This window comes from Lagopus muta, chromosome 4, assembly GCF_023343835.1.
Source record: "Lagopus muta isolate bLagMut1 chromosome 4, bLagMut1 primary, whole genome shotgun sequence".
NCBI classification, from domain to species: domain Eukaryota; kingdom Metazoa; phylum Chordata; class Aves; order Galliformes; family Phasianidae; genus Lagopus; species Lagopus muta.
In genome coordinates this window covers 24,428,621-24,449,419 of record NC_064436.1, presented here as the reverse complement: position 1 = coordinate 24,449,419, position 20,799 = coordinate 24,428,621, and the positions used below count along the sequence as shown (strand labels likewise).

Here is a 20,799-nt window from a genome sequence, read left to right as displayed (position 1 = left end):
CCAGTGTCACTGATGGATATACTGAAGAACATTGGTCCCGGTACTGATCCCTGAGGGACAGCACTCATAACTAGACGTTGAGCCATTGATCACCACTCTCTGGGTGCAGTCTCACAAACATTTCTTTGTCAATCAAACTGTCCACCCATCAAATCCATATCTTTCCAATTTGGAGAGAAGGAAGTTGTGAGGGACATTTTCACAAGCCTTATAAAGTCCAGATAGATGACATCAGTAGTACTTCCCTTGTCCATTTCAAACCTCTTTATTTCAGGTCTATGCTGGTCATCCTTGGTGAGTGGCTGTGACAACTTGAAGAAAACTTTTTTAATAGTCAGAAATTTTCTTTTAACATCCAACACAAGATTGTTCAGGGTCAACCTATATCTATTTGTTCTTGTGCCAACATTGTTCTTTCACTTAAACAGTTCTGTTCCCTTAGGAGAGAAATCTTATCCCCTCTCAGCCTTCCTTTCACAAAGTTAAACATGTCACACCCTTCCACATCTCATTTGTCAGGTTCTCTGTATGTATTTGACCAGAGCTGTGACTGTTCCAGATGACTCCACACCAAGGCCTAGCGCCATCAGCCTACTCCTCAACTGTCCTCCTGAAACTGTTCTGGTGAAGAATTTTTCAAAGCTACATTTGATTTTCACAAGATTCCATGGCAATTCATAGGTATGCTGTGATTGTACAATAATGCCTTGTATTTTTTAAATATTTCCCACTGAGAAGATGCAAATTTGCAAACCGTTTTTGTTATTGGACCCCAAATCATATCTTCCTAAAAATAAAGCTACATACAGATGATGTTCTCAACAAAATCTCCTTTGAATAGATCAAGCAGTAGCAAGAGACATGCATGCATGGGTAGAGCGATTAAAGATGACAGCGTAGAGTGAAATTGCTAAATCTTCTCATTTAACCACAATAGGATTAAGTGTAAGGCTTGCTCATACAATAATAAGCATTTAGAGTGACAGGGGAAAAAAAAAAAAAAGAAAGAAAAAAAAGAAAAAAAAAAGAAAAAAAAGCCACAATACTCCGCAGCATCCAAGTGCAGAGGAACAAAAACAAATACTCACAATGGCTAGACTTTTTCTGGTAAAATTTGGCGGGGCTTTTGTTGAGCATCAAAATACTGAATACAGTGAACTTAATTCTTAATGCTTCCATAACATACATATAAGCATGAAAAGAAATATTTTTTGTTTTGTCTACAAACCAGCCCATGTAGAAAAGGCTGTCTCAGATTAAAATTGCAGAAAATGACTTCACAACTAACTGGCTGTTCTTATTTCCCACCTGGTAAATGAACAACTTTAGCAGTGGAAAGTACAACCAATACTTGCACCCCATATGAACTAAACACTGCACTGAAATGAGAGACAATGCATCCTATTTCAATAGTGAACGCCCCAATGCCCAAAGACAGGCACCCTTTTCTTTCATGTTTAACATGTCTTGATGTCAGCTTTTTTTGTTTTTTTTTTTCCCTGCATTTTCCACAAGCTGGACAGTTAAGTAGTTAGGATTACTTAAGACAGCCATTCAGTACCTATGTAGTCAGAGTACTCCGAGGTAAAGGACTCAATTTCAAAATCCTTCAGGCAGAACAGAACACTAAACTACCGAATCTGTGAATTTACTATATTTTTAAATGATCTGATTCAGCATTCAAAACAGAGAATTTATTTTCTGTTTCTTTTCCCAAATCTTAATTGCTACAGTTCCTTGCAGCTTTGTGTTTTGACACTTGGACAGAAAATCCAAGGGCTGCCCAATGGGTAAGGAGGAATGATTCTCTCACTTGCAACTACTGTGTGAGGCGTGGGCATGTGTAACTGCGTAGCTTTTTAAAGAGTAACTCTGAAGCTGAGACTGAACAGTTTTCCCTGATATTATTTTACTTATTGAGTTACACCTCAGGCACTGCCTTTAGCTATCTTGAAAACTGCTGTTGATCAGCTAGGATGTCTCCAACAATTTAAAAAAGTGAGGCAGTTTCCTTGTGCATTTATGCAAATTTAAGGATAAAATAACTCATTTTGACAATTTGTGCTAGATGAAGTTTACACTTTCATCTCCATGTTCAAGTATGAGGCTTTTTTAATGTATATATTCTAAAGAAATCACTGAAGAAGCATTCCGCATTTACATTGAAGACATCGACCACAACTGTGCTCACCCTGGCTTTTTGTTTTAAGCCTTTTTATTCAGAATTACCAAACCACTGTCTGTGGCTGCTTTAATAGGTAACTCTTCACTCTTTTCAGCTGTGGTCCGAGATGCCTTCAACTCAAAGCATGTCTTCTGGCAGACTTCAAACATCTTCATCAGACTTCCCCCAGATACACACTGATAACTGCCTCAGAGAGGGCCACTGCTTTCTCTTTTAAAATGTTCATTGTGAACATTTTATCAAGCCGTAAGAACTGTGTTTTTGGTATCAGATAGTTTACTTCCTGTTATTTTCTCTATAGTTCTGCAAGGTCTTAGAGGTTATCTGTCCTTTGTCCTAGTTTAAAGAATATGTTTTTGTAAGCAAGCACACTTGGCTAGAGGTGTAAAGCTGAAGTCATTTTAGCCTTTTTAAGAACATGGGATATATATGATTTTTTTAATTCCTACTCATTACATATTAAATATGAATTCTTAACAGAGTAATGCCAGCTTCTCAAAGTAATGACTAAATTTGTATTGGCAGAAAGTTTACTTTCCATAAAACAATGTTTCACAAAGTTACACTATTTTCAGCCCAAATCATTCCTTTGGTTTTTATAAGAGAAAACTAAGCGTGAAGAATAGTTCTTAATTACACCATTCAGCAGTGATTTCTGATTGGTTTTTAATGATATTTTTGATTATTTAAGATTTCTATTTCCTGAAACATTTTTGTAATTGTAGTTATTTTTTATTTCACAATTATAAGGTAGCACATGAATTTACCTCAACTTGACAGTATTTAATTATAAGATGCAGTCAATATGGTATAATTAAGTCAGAACTAGAAAACTATCTTTAGTTTTAGCAGTTGGAAAATGTTTTTATACCTTTTTCCTAATGTTTTCTTCCTTGTTTTGTTTCTTTTCTTTTTACTGAGGGTGGTGAGGTGCTGGAACAGGTTGCCCAGAGACTGTGGATGCCCCATCCCATCCCTCTCCCTTTTCCTTTCTTCCTGCAACACTGTCAGCAAGATAGAACTCCTACAGATGGGAAGAAGTAACAAATCATGCCTTATTCTGTATGACAAGAAGGATCATCATTAGTAACAGCAGAATCTGCTCTGGTACTTCTTTTTCCTATATCCTTCTTGCACTTCTGCTGTGATTCTGGTGAAAAGCTAATACTGTTATGAAAACACAGATTTCAGTGATGCCTGTCGAGTTTTCTGGACTTCTCTTCCTTGCACAGTAAATAATGCATCAGTGTTCTGACTCATGAATGCTCAGAATGTCAGTTTCCAAGAAAAGTAGACGTTATCATTCACTTTTACATTTTAAAGTGACATCATCCTCTTGGATAATACGTTTTAGGAAACCTCTCATTTGTCATGCTAAAAGTTACTATTTTGTGTTGCATCTGAATATTTATTGCCACATTTCAAAACCCACCAGCATTTTTGCAGGCCCACTCATTCATGACATCGTACTTTTCCATAGACACTTTCGAGAGCAAGTTATTCTTCACCTAATAAAAACATACAACTTGGTAGGCTGTTCTTGTGGGACCTGTTCTCCTTACAATATGTTTTCATTTGATCCATGACCCAGCACTACTCTATAGACAGTTGTTAGCACCTCTGCCAACATCCTCTCTGCACAGCAGTGCCCTTCTCATGGGACCAAAGGGCAACTGCCCTTTTTAACAAAGCAGTCTATGAGGAACCTGTCACTGGAAACAGCAACAACCACAAAACATCGAATATCTTTTCTATTCTCAAGGAAGCATAACTACAATCAGTATCCACACACTACATGGTCAAGTTCACATCTCCAGAGTGTTTTCAATCATGTATTTGCTGCTTCTGAAAAGACATGCTGAAGTCTGTTGAGCCACATTGCTGAAATGAGCTGATGAAATCATGAGTAGCAACAGTGAATGCTGTGTTCAGATTACTAGCAGACATAGAGCTTGCCTATTCTCCTAAAGTAACCCTCTGGGGCATATTTGTTCTATGATTTTTTTCAATGTGTTTTATCATGTTGGATGCCCCCACCCTTTTGGGACCACAGCCAAAACCATCAACATCTACATAGTTGGAAAATGGCCAGCGTACCATTCAACAGTATTGGTGTGAAAAGCTGAGAGAGTTTAGCAATTATAAGAGGAGATGGTTTCTACCAAGTAATATGTCACTTAGTCCTCTAGTAGGGAACTCCTTTAGCTAAGGGCTATGGAAAAAAATTATCTTGCCAGAACTGAAAGTAGACCACTGTTACAGAATGAATTTGTAACCTCTGGGAAATGGCCAGCCATGGGACTGACAAGAAGTGATCTGAACATACTCAAAATGATGAGCTGTGTCTCAAGGTCAAAGTTTGGCTTAGGCTATCTCATACTCACCAATTCCTGGGATTTATGTTGCAAAACTTACAGATCAGTGGAACAGCTTCCTCTTCTTTCATAAGAGGACATCTTTCTGTTTCTCCTGAATTAATGCTCAGAGGAATGCCATCTGTGAACAGCCTGTACTGCTGTTCCTAGAACCATAAACACAGCTTGTGGCTTTGGAAACTGTGAGGCTGCCAGATCAAGCAGCAATATTACATTATCAGAGGTATTTTTCTCCCTCCAGTGGGACAATAAAAATTAACAATACCCAATACATTTTTCATCATTCAAAATTATAATTATTTATGCAACCAGCCTGCTTTTGTGCTGCTTCTATTTATGCTCCTCTGGGCAGTCTCTTCCCTTCCCAGCTACAGACAGGTCCAGCTTCAAATTTTCAGTTACAGTAAGGATCAGACTGCAAGTGTGATCAGAATTTGCTACAGTGAAACAAAAGCATCATCTGTGTAAACTCACAGAGTCAACAAACACATGAACTAGTGTGTAACAAAAGTAGAACTCCAAACTGAGTTGAAACAGTAAAGCCACAGCAGTATAAGATAAACATAGTAGTGATGAATCTATTCAGTAAACCAAAGTGAATAACAGGCTCAGATGTGCTAGAGGCAACTTTTTTTTTTTTTTTTTTTAATTTTTCATCTACCAAATACAAAGGTGATACTTTCTTGGAGTCATCCTGATTTAATAATTCATTTCATACTCTGTAGCTGTAAACATCCTGGTATGACAGACAAAATATTTAAATTATTGCTTGATTTATCACCTTATTTTTTTCCGTGACTAGGATGCCTCTGGCATGAGTCGCTCTAAGGTGAGAGAGCATTAGGCATAATCTAAAATCACTTCACAAGTGATTGATAATTAATCATTTATGTGATCTCTGGCATTTTACAGTACCACAAACTCATTAACTCCTTGTCTCCACCTATGCACATGTATGACACATACAGGGAAATATATTGTCTGTCACTTTAGCATAGTCCTCAGATCCCATGACTGCTAAGACTCTCAGCAGAATATGACAATCTCTATGGCACAGAGAAACTCACCTACTAACAGTAAATCTCCACTTGTTGCACTTGTGCAGGGTTGTGTCTAGAGTACATAATTCAGTAGTGTTATTCACTGCTGTTCCAGAAAATCTGGGTTTCTTGTACACGCCATGTCATATCTGTCAGTGGGTGTCTGAGATTCCTTTAAGCAATTAAAATAACCTTGAATGTCTGTGTTTAAGTAATAGGAAACTTCTCATTGTAGTCTCTAAAATGAAGTAAATCGCATGTTATGGAGTAGAGAGTGGGTCAAAGATTTTGTTCATTGTTTGGCCTATGAGCGTTAACTATTTTTCTGCTTAATTCTTAGGGAACATTATGTCTTACCAGAATAGTCACTGTTCAAAAGTCAGGATACTCACCTTCTATTTTAGTATGTATAGAAAAATCTGAGTAACTTGTCATCTACAAACTGAAGGAAAACACATAGTAATGAGGGAGTAAAACCATTTTTGTTGACTACTGCTAACTTTCTAGTGTCTGTACTAAGGAATCCATAAATACAAAAACAGAATTCTTAACATTTCAATATGAAGTTGACATTTCCTTCAACCTATTTGAATAGTCCAGTTTCTTGAACATCTGGACATAAGGCATGAGTATATTTTTCTTTGGAAATTTGGAAGAAACAGAAATTTGCAACTTCCCTATCACCAAACACTCTATCTACTCTGCCTTCATGATCTACTAGATGATGTTTACCACATATTGCATATTTCCTCTCCTCATTTTCAGTCTCTTTCTTCCTCGGTATTTTTGTTTGTTTTGGTGCTACATTGGGTCATACTCTACATGACTTTCATAATTACAGCACTGAAAATTCAGCTGGATTACGTAATAAAAAATGCTTTCTAATTCCATGCAAGCAATCAGAGAGAATATTCAAAATGAGGTTGTAATCGGGTGATTTATTTACCTAATTTTTTCCTCATATAAATGATGTTTTGAAATACTAATCCCAACAACGTGTAGTCATGATAACTGACATTGCCTGCTCATATAACTTCTAGGTCAATCAACCAGTAAGAAGGCTGAAAAATTCAATAGATTCACACAGATCTTTCCCCTACTTTTGCTCTTATATCTATCCCTCTTTATATTCTTCCTAAAAATTATTTTTGCATTATCTTGATGAAATCATTAACCTTCAGTTACCACAAGATTATTTAATTGCAGTTGGCAGTTTCAGGATTTTGTTTCCCATAAGGTGGGAAAAAAAAAAAAAAAAAAAAAAGCCTTTGCAAAGAATTACTGTTTTAGCATTTAAATGAATCATATTAGTGTATCTTTTAACTTAGATTTTTTTTTTTTAATAGCACAAAATTGACAACTTTTGCACTACACAAATTGTTTATGTAACCTAAAATACACATGCATTTATCAGGAAGTACTAATTAAAGTGCTCAAGTTTCAAACCAAAAGCAGTCCCCCATGCCAGAACAGTATCAACAGAGCCTGACAACCTCATGATTATGATACTTTCAAGAAAGACATAGATTTCTGTTTATTCACAGTGTGAAGAATCTTGACAATCTTGATACCATATTCTACAGAAGTGCTCTAATTCTTGGGATATTTTGCAAAAAAGAGAGCACAATTAATCGCTCATACATTTAAAACCCAAAGAAAATGGCCAAAACACCCATATTTTGTCTGAAGCTAGCATGAAGTGGGACAGGTGGTACAGAGACATCTGTTTTGAAACTACTTTTAAGTAAGATTTAAGTTTCAAACATCCACCAATATTCTTAACAAGGTGACAGCCATTGAGGAGAAGCTCTGCTGCCACTAAGATTATCTGTAACATTGTTGGCATTTGTTTTGAGAAACACAGTCTTGTATTTAGATCATTAAAACCCATCCGCATCTCTGTTTTTGATTATATATATATATATATATATATATATATATATATATATATATATATATATATTTTCTTAAGGATCTTGGCCTGAAACCCCTTGAGCCTCAATTTGAACTAAAGTAATTCTAGAACTACAATGAACAGGAGAATCATGCCACAGGAAAGATGCTACTAATTTTCACCAGCTTGTTATCTGCAGTGAGGCCTGCCAAGAGTTACTAGAGCTAATAGTACTATATCAGCTCCCATTAGGACTGGTATAATAGCTGAAAGATGTTGAATAAGAGGCTAGTGTAGACACAAATCTGATTTTTTTGGCTTGTAATCTGTTCTCAGTTACAGTGATTTAAGAAAACTATACAATGAGTTTGTGTAATAAAGATGTTAAGCAAAGAGGTTTTGCAGTCACTGGTGTTTTTTCCAACTTTGCTAATTTCTCCAGCTCTTTCTCCCTTTCTAATTTGCCTCTGCTTTAGCTCTGATTAGTCACACACTTAAGTGATTCAAAATAAAATATGTATGCCATTTAGTCATTCAATATTTTATTTGTGTTTGTACCTAGATTTCTAGTTTATTATTTTGAATTCATACATGTCACTCTCTAAATTTCTGGAACACTTCTCTGGCTGTTGAGAGATTTTTGCCTTGAACTTTCTGTGCTCCAGATGTGGTTAATAACATTGAGCTAAAGCCCAGAAACTTTAAAAAAAAAAAAAAAAAAAAGGCCAAAACAGATCTGGAAAAAGAACCTACAGTGCTGCCAAGATCCATCCTCACTTTTCATGTGTACTCTGAAAACTTTAAGCAAACAAATGCTCCATCCACAGGCCCAAAGCTGCAAAGAATAACTTCAGAAAAAACCTGCCAAAAGAAACCTGAGGGCTTTAGCCTACAAGCACAGTTTGTACTTACTGGTTGCCTTTAATCCAACACACAAAGATCTGACTTGCACACTATACCCAGAAAACTTTTACATAATTAACTTCAAGATGCGTATTTCAATTCTACAGATGCTAGATTTTAATTAATAAAAAGGAATAATCAGGCATACTTGTAAAGGCAAAAAGTCCAAAATAAATATATGTGTATTTAGGTATGAACTACACTACGTTGTATTATCAGTCTTTGTGAGAAATCTCATTCTTTTATCAGAGTCAAGAAGGTTGGTATACTTCACAGACATTGAGAAAGTTTTTAGCATAATTTAATATCTTCTAACTTTATAATTTGCAAAAATAACATGTTTAAGAAAGTCTGTTTTAACACATCTATTTTTTCCTTTTGCCTTCCACCAAATATTGGCCACTTGTTTTCTTTAAAACATACTACAAGTTCTGTTCTTTGGGATGTGGGGTCACGATCGAGTACATTCTCAACACTTAGAAGTTTAGGAGGCACAGCCTGTATTAAAGAGTCATACAGAGTGCATTTAGAGTCATACAGAAGTGAGACAAGAACTTAATGCCTGACCTTCATCTCAGGAATTCCAGGGGAAGGAACCATCTACACTATAAAAGTGCCAAATATATTGCATATCAGACTTGCTCATTTAAACAAAAGGTGTTTGGGTTTTTTTTGTTTTGTTTTTTGTTGTTTTTTTTTGTTTGTTTGTTTTTGAAGTATTGAATCAGATAACTTCATTGAAAGGCCACTTTGAGACGCATATGCTTTTCTTGGCACTGAACTATATAAGCCCCACCTAATGTCAACCAAGCCAGAAAGAAAACCCTAAAATTGCTCTGTAAATATTGTTTAAATATTGTTGCCATTTTTCCAGGTTGCACCAGTTCAGGGAATTTTAATGGTCTAATTTACTTTTCAAATAGAAATTAGTGACAGAAAGTACAAGACCATTTCCTAGGTTTAGAAAAGTATTCAGGTTATGTGTATATAGAGCAGACACATGAACGTATTTTGATTATTGAATGCATATTGATACATAGAGGGACAGAATAGTATATACCTAAACTGAGATAAAAACTTCAAACCTGCTTCAAGAATTAACTGTATTATCTTCTGAATCCACTTGCGACAGTGAGCTTCACAGTCTAACTGCATTATGCATGCTGTAGTAATCTGCCACCATTAAAATGTCTGTGCTTTAGATATACAAATATTCCCTTCTAGTTAAACTATGATACACAGAAGCAGAGCTGGAGCCAAATGGAAACACCCAAAGCACAGGACTCAGGCCTATGCAGAGTAAGTGTAACACCTATGTTTACTCACAGGCTCTAAGCAACTCACCAGAAAAGTTCCATCTTTAGGTCTCCCATGCTCAGAGATATGATTTAGTGGGGGGTTGAGAGAGTTAGGATAGTGTGGTTAGGTCTCAGATGGACTCGATAATTATTAAGATCTTTTCCAACCTGAGCAATTCTATGATTCTCTCCAAGAACTGGATAAAAAAAAAAAAAACCCTAGATGCCTCACTTAAGTGATCTGAATCTAACAGTCAGGACCAGGTGCCTCATATCTTGCATTGCATCACTTACTTGGGAGTGGTTGAAGAACCATTCCATATTTTGGTCATTAAATGTAGATTCATACACATGATACATACATATACATAGCAATGCCATCTGGCATCATGAGCCTGAGAAAAAGTTCTGTTGATATGGACTTCTTTGATTTCAGTGCTAAATTATGGGTATCTTCAGATCACCAAAACATTTTAATTAAACTATGTTGAAGACTTCTGCTGCAATACTGTAAATTACCTTACAGATTTTGCTGTCTCAGCTGCTAAGTAATGGATTATGTAGTCCTCTGCACCTAGACTGTGATTCCCAAACCAGCCCAAAATCTCCCTCAAAAAATGGTGGGATGATGTTTTATTACATCCTTGCGTATCTAATGAAAGTTTGAGTAACACATACTTCTATATCTTGTGGGAACTTCATGATTTAAAGCAAAAAGCAATATATTAGATTACACTAGAAACTATGTAGGTGTCACTCATGGGAATGCAATCATGTAATATTATGAGACACAAGAGTTTACTTTTCTCCAGGTAGGCAATCCATCTAAACACATACGTCTAATAAGTCTTAAAAAAAAAAAAAAAACCATGACTAGCATGGCATAGGATTTACACTTCAATGGAAGATTACCATATTTCACTGCTGTTTTTTTACTGGAAAGGAATTCACAGTCAAAAGCTCACAATGATTCTTGGTATGTAGATTCTGGGGAAAAAGAATAAAACTGATGGGAACTTCAAATATATAAAGAAATATTATGTATGATATAAACTATATTACAGTATAACAACCCTGCCCACCAGAAAGGCGTTGAAACTAGGTGGCCCTAAATGTCCCTTCTGGTCCAGATCATTCTATGGTAACACAACTGGTAGAATATAAGAGCTTAAATAAATGGCAACAAAAATTCAGATCTGAACATTCATTTTGCAAAAAAAAATCTTGTGGTTATTAAAGAAATAACAGTCTTATTCTAGAGATTTTTTTAAAAGCTTGTCAAAATATGTGTGTTGCCATAAGAGATTTGGGATTTCCTAATAACGAAACATTGGATATCCTTGTTTACGCAGAATAGCCAGAGAGATCATGTGGTGCAGGGAGCAGGAAGAAATGGAATGATCTGGTCTGATCCCTTCACACTTACAAAATTGCACATCACTGAAAAACATTCTGGTTTTAGATACATCACAAATTATTCAGAGTACTTCTCTACATCCCTTTTCACGCTCTTTGAATTCTAACTTCGTAGTTCTCAGGAATTTCTTTTTGCTTGCCATTTGAGAAGACTAGTAACTGATCATTTATGTACTATATATTCTGCTGTTATTCAGAAATAATTAAAATAGAAATATTTCTCTTACTGATAAAGTGTTCTACGAATTTGGAAATTTTTTTTTTAATATTATACTGGCATAGTAGTAATTGCCACTCAAGAAGTGTAGTTCAGATATATGCAAGTCATAGAATCACAAAATCATTAAGGTTGATGCTGTGGTTTAGGCTGGTTCAGCACAATACATTCATTAGCTCACTTCCCCCCTTCCCAGTGGGATGAGGTAGAGAATCAGAAAAAAAACACCACAAAGTAGAACCAAAAAACCTCACTATTCTTTCTGAAAAGAATTTTTTTTGCAGTATGCAACCTGAACCTCCCGTGCTGCAACTAGAGGGCATTCCCTCTTGTATAATCTGTTATCTGGGGCCGAACACCACCCTGCCACAACTTCCTCTTTGGCAGTTGTAGGGGGCATTAAAGTCACCCCTGAGCCTCCTCTTCTCCAGAAGAAACAATTCTAGTCCCCTCAGCCACTTCTCAGACTTGTGCTCCAGACCCCTCATCAACTTCATTGCTCTTTTCCAGACCAGATCCAGTGTCTTTTAATTTAAGGCAATAAGTTGAAAACAATGAAAGGGAGGCATCTGTTAAATCTTCACTTTTTTTATTTATTTTGTGTCTGACCTACTGAAATTGCAGTGTTGTCCTGTACAAGAAAGCCAAAACCACTGTTTGAGTCCCTGAGAACCTTAAATTAGGTGGATAAACACCCCTCAAATGGGAAAAGTGTTGATTTGCACCTTACCCTCCCTCCTGTTAAAGGAAAAAGAGGGAGGAAACAGACTAAGCAAATATTGTACCATGGAATTATTTTGACAAGTAGGAGTTGCACAACAGGCAAATCACTGCCACAGTATTCTGTACAGAGCCCAGTTCAGTCTGTGCATACCTCTCCAACACCACAGCACATAGAATTAGTTAGGGGACTGGTAGGCTATGCACAGATGTTTTTATGCACATACTAGAGAAGGATTAACACAGTCAGTGAGACAGTTTTCCTGGTAAAAACAAAAAACATCAAACAAGTGCAGTAGCTGAACACGTGTTTGAAAGCTGCTGAAGTCCTTTGGCAGCCAGAACTCTGCATAACATGGCCAAAGTACACAAGGAGTATGCAGCCGAGTGAGTCCATGTTTCAGTCTGTGAAAGGTCACAATGTTTTGTTCAAATAGGAATCACTAGCAACGTTCTTACCTATTCTCATGTACTCATCTTCTCCAAGGCACCCACTGCTTCATGATCTCAGCGGTGACATACTCCTTCCTTAATTCCACCCGCAACTGCATTTCAAAGGAAGATGAATTTCATTCAAACATCTCTATGTACCTTAGTTCCATCTTTAACTTCTCCCTTCCTAAATTCTGGCGGGAAAAACGTATGAAATAATTCTTTAGTCCTCAGCATTCTAATGTATGCTTAAATATGCAGTTTTAACACTAAGCATCATCTTCAGAATGCTAAATTAAAGAAAAGGCTTAGGTAATTGAATACTATTACATCACATTTATCTCCAAAAGACATTTTACTGATTTGTTCATTCTCATCCAGATTTCTCAAAACTGTAGTGATACAATAACTAGAACAAAGAAGAATTGGAAAGACAGCAACAACAAAAGCAACATCCAAAAAAATACATCAACACTGTATCAGAAACTGAAGGGTTTTTTTTGTTTGTTTGTTTGTTTCCAGATTTAATAAGTACCAGATTCTTTTTTCAAGTTAACTGTTATAAAATGAAACTTGGAAAAATATTCTCTGTAAGATGTTATTTATAGTCACCGTAATTTTGTACAGCAGCTTAAACATAAAATGATATAGCTATTATTGGGGAATCAGAGTGGAATGGGCAGAAGAGTAAAGCCTATACTCCACAGAAAGATTTAGAGCCATGTGGTCTTTTAATCTGCCTTCTGGTCCCCTTTTTATTGAAGCTCTATGGCAGACCAGAGCTAACTCAGATGCCTGACTACTCTTCAATAGACAAATAAATATTCTTAATTCTTGCCTAACTTGTATTTACCTGCACATTACCACTTTGAAGGAAAAATTTGATCTGAAAATTTCTTACTTGTGACATAATAGAATTATAAAGAGTTTTAAATGGATTAATTCTAAGAGAGATAAGTATTGGATGGTATTACAAATCATGTTTATGCCCATGTAATAACACTACAAGTAATTACTTGTAGTCTTTTATGAAAATCTGTAACTGCAGAAAAAATAGAAAGCTCTCCATTTGAAGTAGCTTGTGCACTATAGTAATCTCAGCACATAGGGAAAATTATACATATTCCTGAAAATCTTTTGTACCATACTTAGTACACAGACAAGTGTGGCAATAATAGCTTCATGCCATTCTTTCTGTGAATGTGTAGATAGGAGTTGAAAAGTTAAACAACTTTTGCTGTCAGTTTGCCTGCTTTAACTCTGAACTAATCTTCTTTTTTCTTCCTTTATGATAGTAGGGTTTCATATTTTATTCTATACTATACCTAGAATTGGGAGAATACGCAAATGTCAGAAAATGAGACAAATTATATGGATACACAGCATGTCACATCTGGATAATACATTGCAAAGCACAACAGCTTTCTAACTGAGGAAACTTACGGAGATTTCATGTAATCTAACATCCACTGTCATTAGCAGTGTTTCTTCAGTTCTAAAAGTAGAAAATTAATTACATATTTTGCTGAACATATTTTATTTGCAGTAATGAATCTTTCAAGTTTCTCTGTGCAGTTTGTGCCCATTACTTCTTGTCCCATGTCTGGACACCATTGAGTCTGACTGTTCTTTACATTGCTCCATCAGGAATTTACACTGTAGAGATCCACATCAACCTTCTCTCCTCCAGGTTGAAAAGTCTCACCCCTTCATGCCTTTCCTCATATGTCAGATGCTCCACTCTTAGTCATTTTAGGGGCACTTTAACTTATTCTGCTGCTCTGTCCTCCATGTTTCTCCTGTATTGGGGAGCCCAGAACAGAACCCACTACCTGTGGTGCCCTTGAAAGTGACATATTGCTGACCATACTGAATATCTTTAAATTGTTATAATACATAATGTGGCTATGGATTCTGGTTTTATATGATCATGGAAGTACCTCAGAAGACCTACTTAAATTGCTTCATATAAAAAAAAAAAAAAAAAACAGTACATTGTAAGTTTACCATCTCCACAAAGCTATGACAGAATTTGAGTTTTATAACACAAAAAATACGATTTCTCCAGTAGGAATCCATAGCTCTCTTCATAGAAATAGCATATGCTGCACTCCAGATATATTTGCATCAAGTATTTCCCATTACAGCTTTGAGTATGGACAGAAGACTGAATGTATATTCTATGAAGGATAGAGGTTCTTGTATCAGCACATCACGCTTCTTTTCCCAAGCTGCATAGGTCACAAACTCCTCCACATGTCAAGATTCACCCAACAATTTCAGCCGAAAAGCCTATAATAAACTTATGTAGAATTAATAGCTGCAGTTTATTTTGTGGTTGTAAACACTTCAAATAATAAGAAATGATACTCAGTCATTAACTACTAGTGGTTGAAATAGTTCAAAACAAACAGGTTAAGTAGTGTAAAGAGGATGTTTTCTCTGAAATTTTAAGCGTTAACCATAATCTTCTCTTTGATATAGAACTGCCATATTACACTTACTAAAAAAATATTTCAATAACTTTTATTTTATAAATATCAATAGCATATTTTATAAATATGTACATTTAAAATTACAATGTCTGAAACAAACTTGCCATATTGATGAAAAACAAGGCTAATATCTGTACTCGTATTTTCTTCAGAAACAAAGTTTAGTAAATTCATACACTTATTTCTTTATCACTCAGTTATTAGGCATAAAAATAAGTTTATATTTTCAACTTATTTATTGATTTCATCTTAACACTTTGGGCCAGGAATTGGCAGCAATATACAAAGCACCATTTCTTAGATTTTTAGAATATACATATAAAGCTACAGAAAAGTATTCCAAAACCTGCTTAAGAATTTTTTCTTGTGAATATTCAGCTGTCTGGTATTATCACATACCTTACTAATCAACAGTATTTATTATTAATATATGCCTTTTAAAAATGAATTATTTGTGCAGTCATTTACCTTCTGAATTTTTTTTTTTTTTTTTTTTTAACCAATCTACAATTTTTCACTTTATTTTTTTCTGGTGGAATTCTCTGTAAGTCTATAAGCAGCAGTTTCTTCTATGCTCAGATGCTCTAAACAACTCTCAGAAACCAACTAAGTAATAATTTAAGATCAAGTTAATGTAACTTTTTTTTTTTCAATGTTAGACTGCCTTACACTTTGGGTATCAGAATATCTGATCAGTTTCTTCCATAGTTGTCCATTCCAAACAGAGTTAAATTAAATAAATTTAAATAAAAAAAGTGTTATCCAGAGTCATCACCTCTAAACATTTGTTTGTTTACAACCTATATAATGTTGCTTCACTCCTGTTCTTTTTCCATAAACTGAAGTAACAAAACATTCTGCCATCACCAGAGAGAAAAAAAAAAAAAGAAAATGACTAATAAGGGAACTTACTTTCCACTTTCATTTTGTGCTGTGCTAAAGTATTGCTCTTGGCTCTCCTGTGGAGCAACAACACAAGCCTGTAATGCAGAACACCCCCTTCACACGCTCTGTGATAACAGGAAGACCACAGCAAGTGCCAGCTCCAATAAGTACATCTCCTTTTATTTCTTCCTTTTTAATATCTTGTGTTTAAGATTCAGCTCACTTTCCATATTATTTCTGTACAGCTCTGACTAGATAGTTCAGCTGACTGGACAGCAACCATTTACTTTACATCATAGGTACACAGACTTCCAGGCTTTTGCCCACAGAGCTGTTGTGGAAGTTCTCTAACTTCCATAAAACTTAAAACTAATAATCAGTTTACACAATGAAATTTAGTTTTGTTGCTTTGCAATCACCTCAAAAACATCTGCATATAATGCTGAAATATAATGGAAAGCACAGCAACAATAGCACAGCAGCAAGGTCCTAGGCTGCAGAAAATGAAGTTCTGCTCAAATACAACAGCTACAGGCACAGAGATAAAGGAAAAACATTACTTACTTAGAAGGCCTCAAGCATCCAGGGATCTCCAGCAAAATACTCCTACTTGCACTTCCAGCCCTTAAATGAGATCTGGGGAGGGGTAGATCCTGGCTCCATCCCTTCCAGTCACTCAGGTACATTGCATGCACCTGAGCTCCCCTGCCTTCCCACCAGCTGCTCAATCACTGCTTCAGGCCATGACTCACCATTTCTGCTACGCATACCTTTTCCTAAAACAAACATGCCAAAAATTGATGTACCTGGAGAGTGATTGCATATAGAGAAAAATAGGACAGAGCAACAACATTAGCATGGAAAAAATTATATCTGTCTGACCTTACAAAAAAAAGAATAACGAGAATTCATTAGATTCATGGCTCCTTGCTAATTCATTATTTTTGAAAGTTGGAGTGAATGTTTTCTGGGAATTCGCTTTTTTTTGGTGTTCTTTTTTTTTTTTTTTTTTTTTTTTTTTTTTTGAGGTTCTTACTTATTTGAAGTTAAAACATAATAAAAAAGTGACTCTCCTTAACTGCATGTTTGTCAAAGAAAACATGTTAGTATTTACCCAATAAATATTAACAAGAATCTACATTTCAACCAATAATTAAGGGAATGTGCTTTATCTAATAATTACAATCCTTTAAGGAGACAGACTATACTGGGCTACGCTAGAATTGTACAGTTCTAAGAAACACAAGCTCCCTTATTGGATGGCTGGTCTGATTTTAATCGATCACATTAACTTCTTAAGAAACCTTGCACTTTAGGCATGCAACCATTTCCTTCCAAATATTTAGATATTTGCATTGCTTAATGAGCTGGTAATCAAATGAATAGGCTAGACAGTCCTTTGCACAGTGTGTTGCCAAAGCTGCAAGAGGCATGGGAGGGGTTCACATATTTTTGTTTTGTTTTTATTGCCAGCTGCCATGCTGCTGCAGTGTTTAAAGACACTGCCAAATACAGGGTTTTAAAGGTCCTCCTATAATTATATCAGATAGAGAGAGGGCAGGGCATACTTTAGCATTCAATTTTGCCTCAGTCATTTAGAACCTGGCTACTGCCTCAAGAAGCTTTTGGCCTGGCCGAGCTGCCTGCAGGCGAGGCCTGTGCGGCATTGGCAACATGCGCTTAAACTCACATTCATACTCCTCTGGGAGCCTATGCCATTCCAAAATGTACTCTCACTACACTTAAAATACTAACTGTGAGAGTGTTGAGTGTAAAACTGGGCTGTTGGGATTGCAAAGAAGGGCATGCTGGACTGGAGTGCTTGAAAGTCTCCCACCATGATGGGATCCCTACGTTCCCCTGTCCATAACTTACTAAGCAGTTATCTCCCTCCTCACCGAATAGTTTCAACTGAATGTTTTTCTTTACCACAGAACTTTTCTTTCAGCTATAATAGATGTTTCCACTGACTTCTTGTTGTTTCAGCTATGTGACAGAAGGCTCTCTCTTATTATTTCTTCTTCTATCGTGTCAGTTTAAGGCAATCTAAAAACCAGTCACTACTTCCTTTTCCTCTTATTTTCTGTAACATCTTCCTCACGTGGTCTGGCAAATCTTTTCACACAAACTGCATACTTTTAGGCTTTCTTACAAATCAGGAAATTACACTGTACAAGATTTCATTCCCTTTTTGAATGTACCCAATGACTTCTCTTTTCCACTTCATAAAGCAAATGAACTAAGTCTTTAATTTCTGGCCCTCTTTCTGCTGAGAAACCAGCCCTTCTTATTCTCATATTCTGATAAAGCATTGACTTCCATTTCTATTCTGTTAATCCTGCTTTCAATTGCTATTTATCATATTTCCATAAAATATGTTATGCTTACTCCCACAGTCTGCCTGCAGTACTTGAGCAGCAGTTTTAATGTTTACCTCCAAATCTTACCGTAAAGGTTTTGACATCTTCAACAGCTTGTACAGTATGACCTTTGGTAGCAGATTTTTCACAGCTAATTTCTTGTACTCATCTTTGATGTAATGTCTGTTCTCTTCTTGTCCCCGAATATAAGAAAATTTTGTGCCTGTACTGCTGTTGTCCTGGATGAACAAAATATTCCAGCCTCTGAGTCATCATGGGCTGATATGGTTTTGTGCTGTAAGTATGCCTTTTGGCAAATATCTGAGCCTGTTGTTAAGTCAGTTTCTTGTCCTGTAAGTGAGTTGGACACCTCTGGCAACCAGTGTATCTGTCTTGAATTATTCTGTATATTGCTAGTTATAATATTTGAAATAAAGCATAGCTGCATAACCTCATATTGTTATGCAGCAATTGCCACTTTTCAAACTTAGAGTGTAACAGAGTGATCATATAGAACTGGCATCAGGAAAACAACTAGGACATAAAAAACTGTTACACTTGCTGAACAAGGCTCTTTGTTGAAGAATATTTGGTAAAACCACACTAAGTATGTGACTTGAAATTTGTCTTTCAATGAACCCACACATTATTAGACTTGTGGGACATTTCTCTAGCTCTGTTTTCCACTTTTTCTTCTCAGTAGAATGTGAGGAAATGGACATACTCAAGTATTCATGCTCTGCAAATTTCCTTGAATGCCCTCTTACATTAATTGCTTCATAGTTCATTCTGTAATATAATATCACTTATCTAGTTATCATAGCAACTTGAATAGCACCTTGCAGAGTATAGAGATGGTCACAGAAATGAGGCGTTAGTCACTTTGGGGGTTGGGGTTTGGAGGGAGAAAAAAAAAAAACAACACACACAACCATTTAGAGTGACAGAATGACAAGTCAAAGAGAGATCGTACCTCCGTCTCCTTCTTAAAAAATGAATTAAAATCAATGGAATCTCTTCAAAAGGAAAGCAAAACTAATGAAAACTTGCTAACCATAATTTATATTAAGAAACAATAAAGTGAAATCCCATTCTGCACATAAGTAACATATCAGTATTATATGTATTTGACATTGCATTTAGTGAAATAGGTGGGAGATTTTAATCTGAACAGTTTCAATATCTAAGGCATTTCTTAATGTTTTTGATACTTCTTAAATTGGAACAGAAAGTGCAGACTATTAGTATGGAATTACTTGTCATTCAAAGCACCCAAACCAAACATTCCTGAAAATATTTAATATCTTTTCATGCTTGTGATTTTGGACAATAACTGTTTGTGACATTTATGAGTCCAGTTGGCATATTGTATGACAAAGCTCTCTGGCAAGTGTTAATGTACATTCCAGAGAGAGGAACTGGGGGGGGGGGGGGGGGGGGGGGGGGGGAGGAGAACACACACATGTAAAGACAGCATGATTTATTTGACTTTACCATTAAATAATGCATCAAGAGTTTCAACTCTCTAATGTTTTCTTAAATTAGCAGATCGGTTTCCATCATATATTTCAAAGATACCAATTGTATGTGCTTAGTCTCTGCAATCCAACTTCTTGGGATATTTGGGTCTTCTTGGGATATTTCTTGTGACTTCTTGGGATTCATTGTAGTCTTTTGAAGCAGCTCTTCCAAGTTATTCTGTGAAGTCTGATATGGGTTTTTCTCATGGACAGATTATGTGAAAATAAGGACCACTAAAACATGGAAGTTCTTATGCTTCTTTATTCTTTCATGAACATTGAAGACAAGGTTCAAAGTCTGCTAAATGGATCATGTAGAAAATATCTTCCCACCAAAATTTCATCGAGAATATGTGAAGAGATGCTAACTCTGGATTTCTAACAATGCAATTGTCTATAAAAATCTTTTTCTATGGGTAACATTTAATTTTTATGCAGTTGATCATATTACAGACCTGTGTTAGTAAAGGGCTATGTCATGATGAAGTTCTTCAGAGTCAGTGCAATGAGTTAGTAGCAAATCCAGTCTGAAGAAGCAGAGTGTACACATCCCTTACAGCCACATCATTTCTACTGGGCCTACAAGTAAATCAGCATGTCATCTTTCGGGTATTTCCCCCTGTATTTGGATGAATTGACACTCTGCTAGCTAAGAATGTGTCTCTAATTTGAAATACATTTTGCCAAGTTTGTGAGTATTGACGTGGAACACTTTTTCTGTCTTCTTGTGTGAGAATGATAATGGACCCTTTCCATTCTTTCATTCGGTGAACAAAAACATATTTAGAAACCCTGAGTTAGTTTATTGTAATATTTCTAAACAATTTCAACCTCTCATGCCCAGGATTATATCCAACCAATCCACCTGCTGGGGCACTGACTTGCAAGATTTGTTTGACACAGTGTATGCACTCAAATCTTAAAGCACTCCAGCACCGTTAAAGAGTTCATCTTGCTCTCAACATTCATGCAGAAGTTATCAACAGTTTAGAAAATAGCTGCCAAAGGTCATTCTGACTTCAATAGTTTGAAAACTCATGGTTTGTTGGTTTGGTTTTT

General features: G+C 36.0%; 1 long non-coding RNA gene across 1 annotated transcript; it reads right to left on the bottom strand.

Moving 5' to 3' along the window:
- Positions 1–12,845: 12,845 nt before the first annotated feature.
- LOC125692027 (uncharacterized) lies at positions 12,846–16,447 on the bottom strand. The gene is made up of 3 exons (XR_007376416.1): positions 16,425–16,447; positions 15,888–15,955; positions 12,846–14,772 (listed from the first exon to the last, which is right to left on the bottom strand). It is a non-coding gene; the product is annotated as an uncharacterized LOC125692027 (long non-coding RNA).
- Between the last annotated feature and the right edge of the window lie 4,352 nt (positions 16,448–20,799).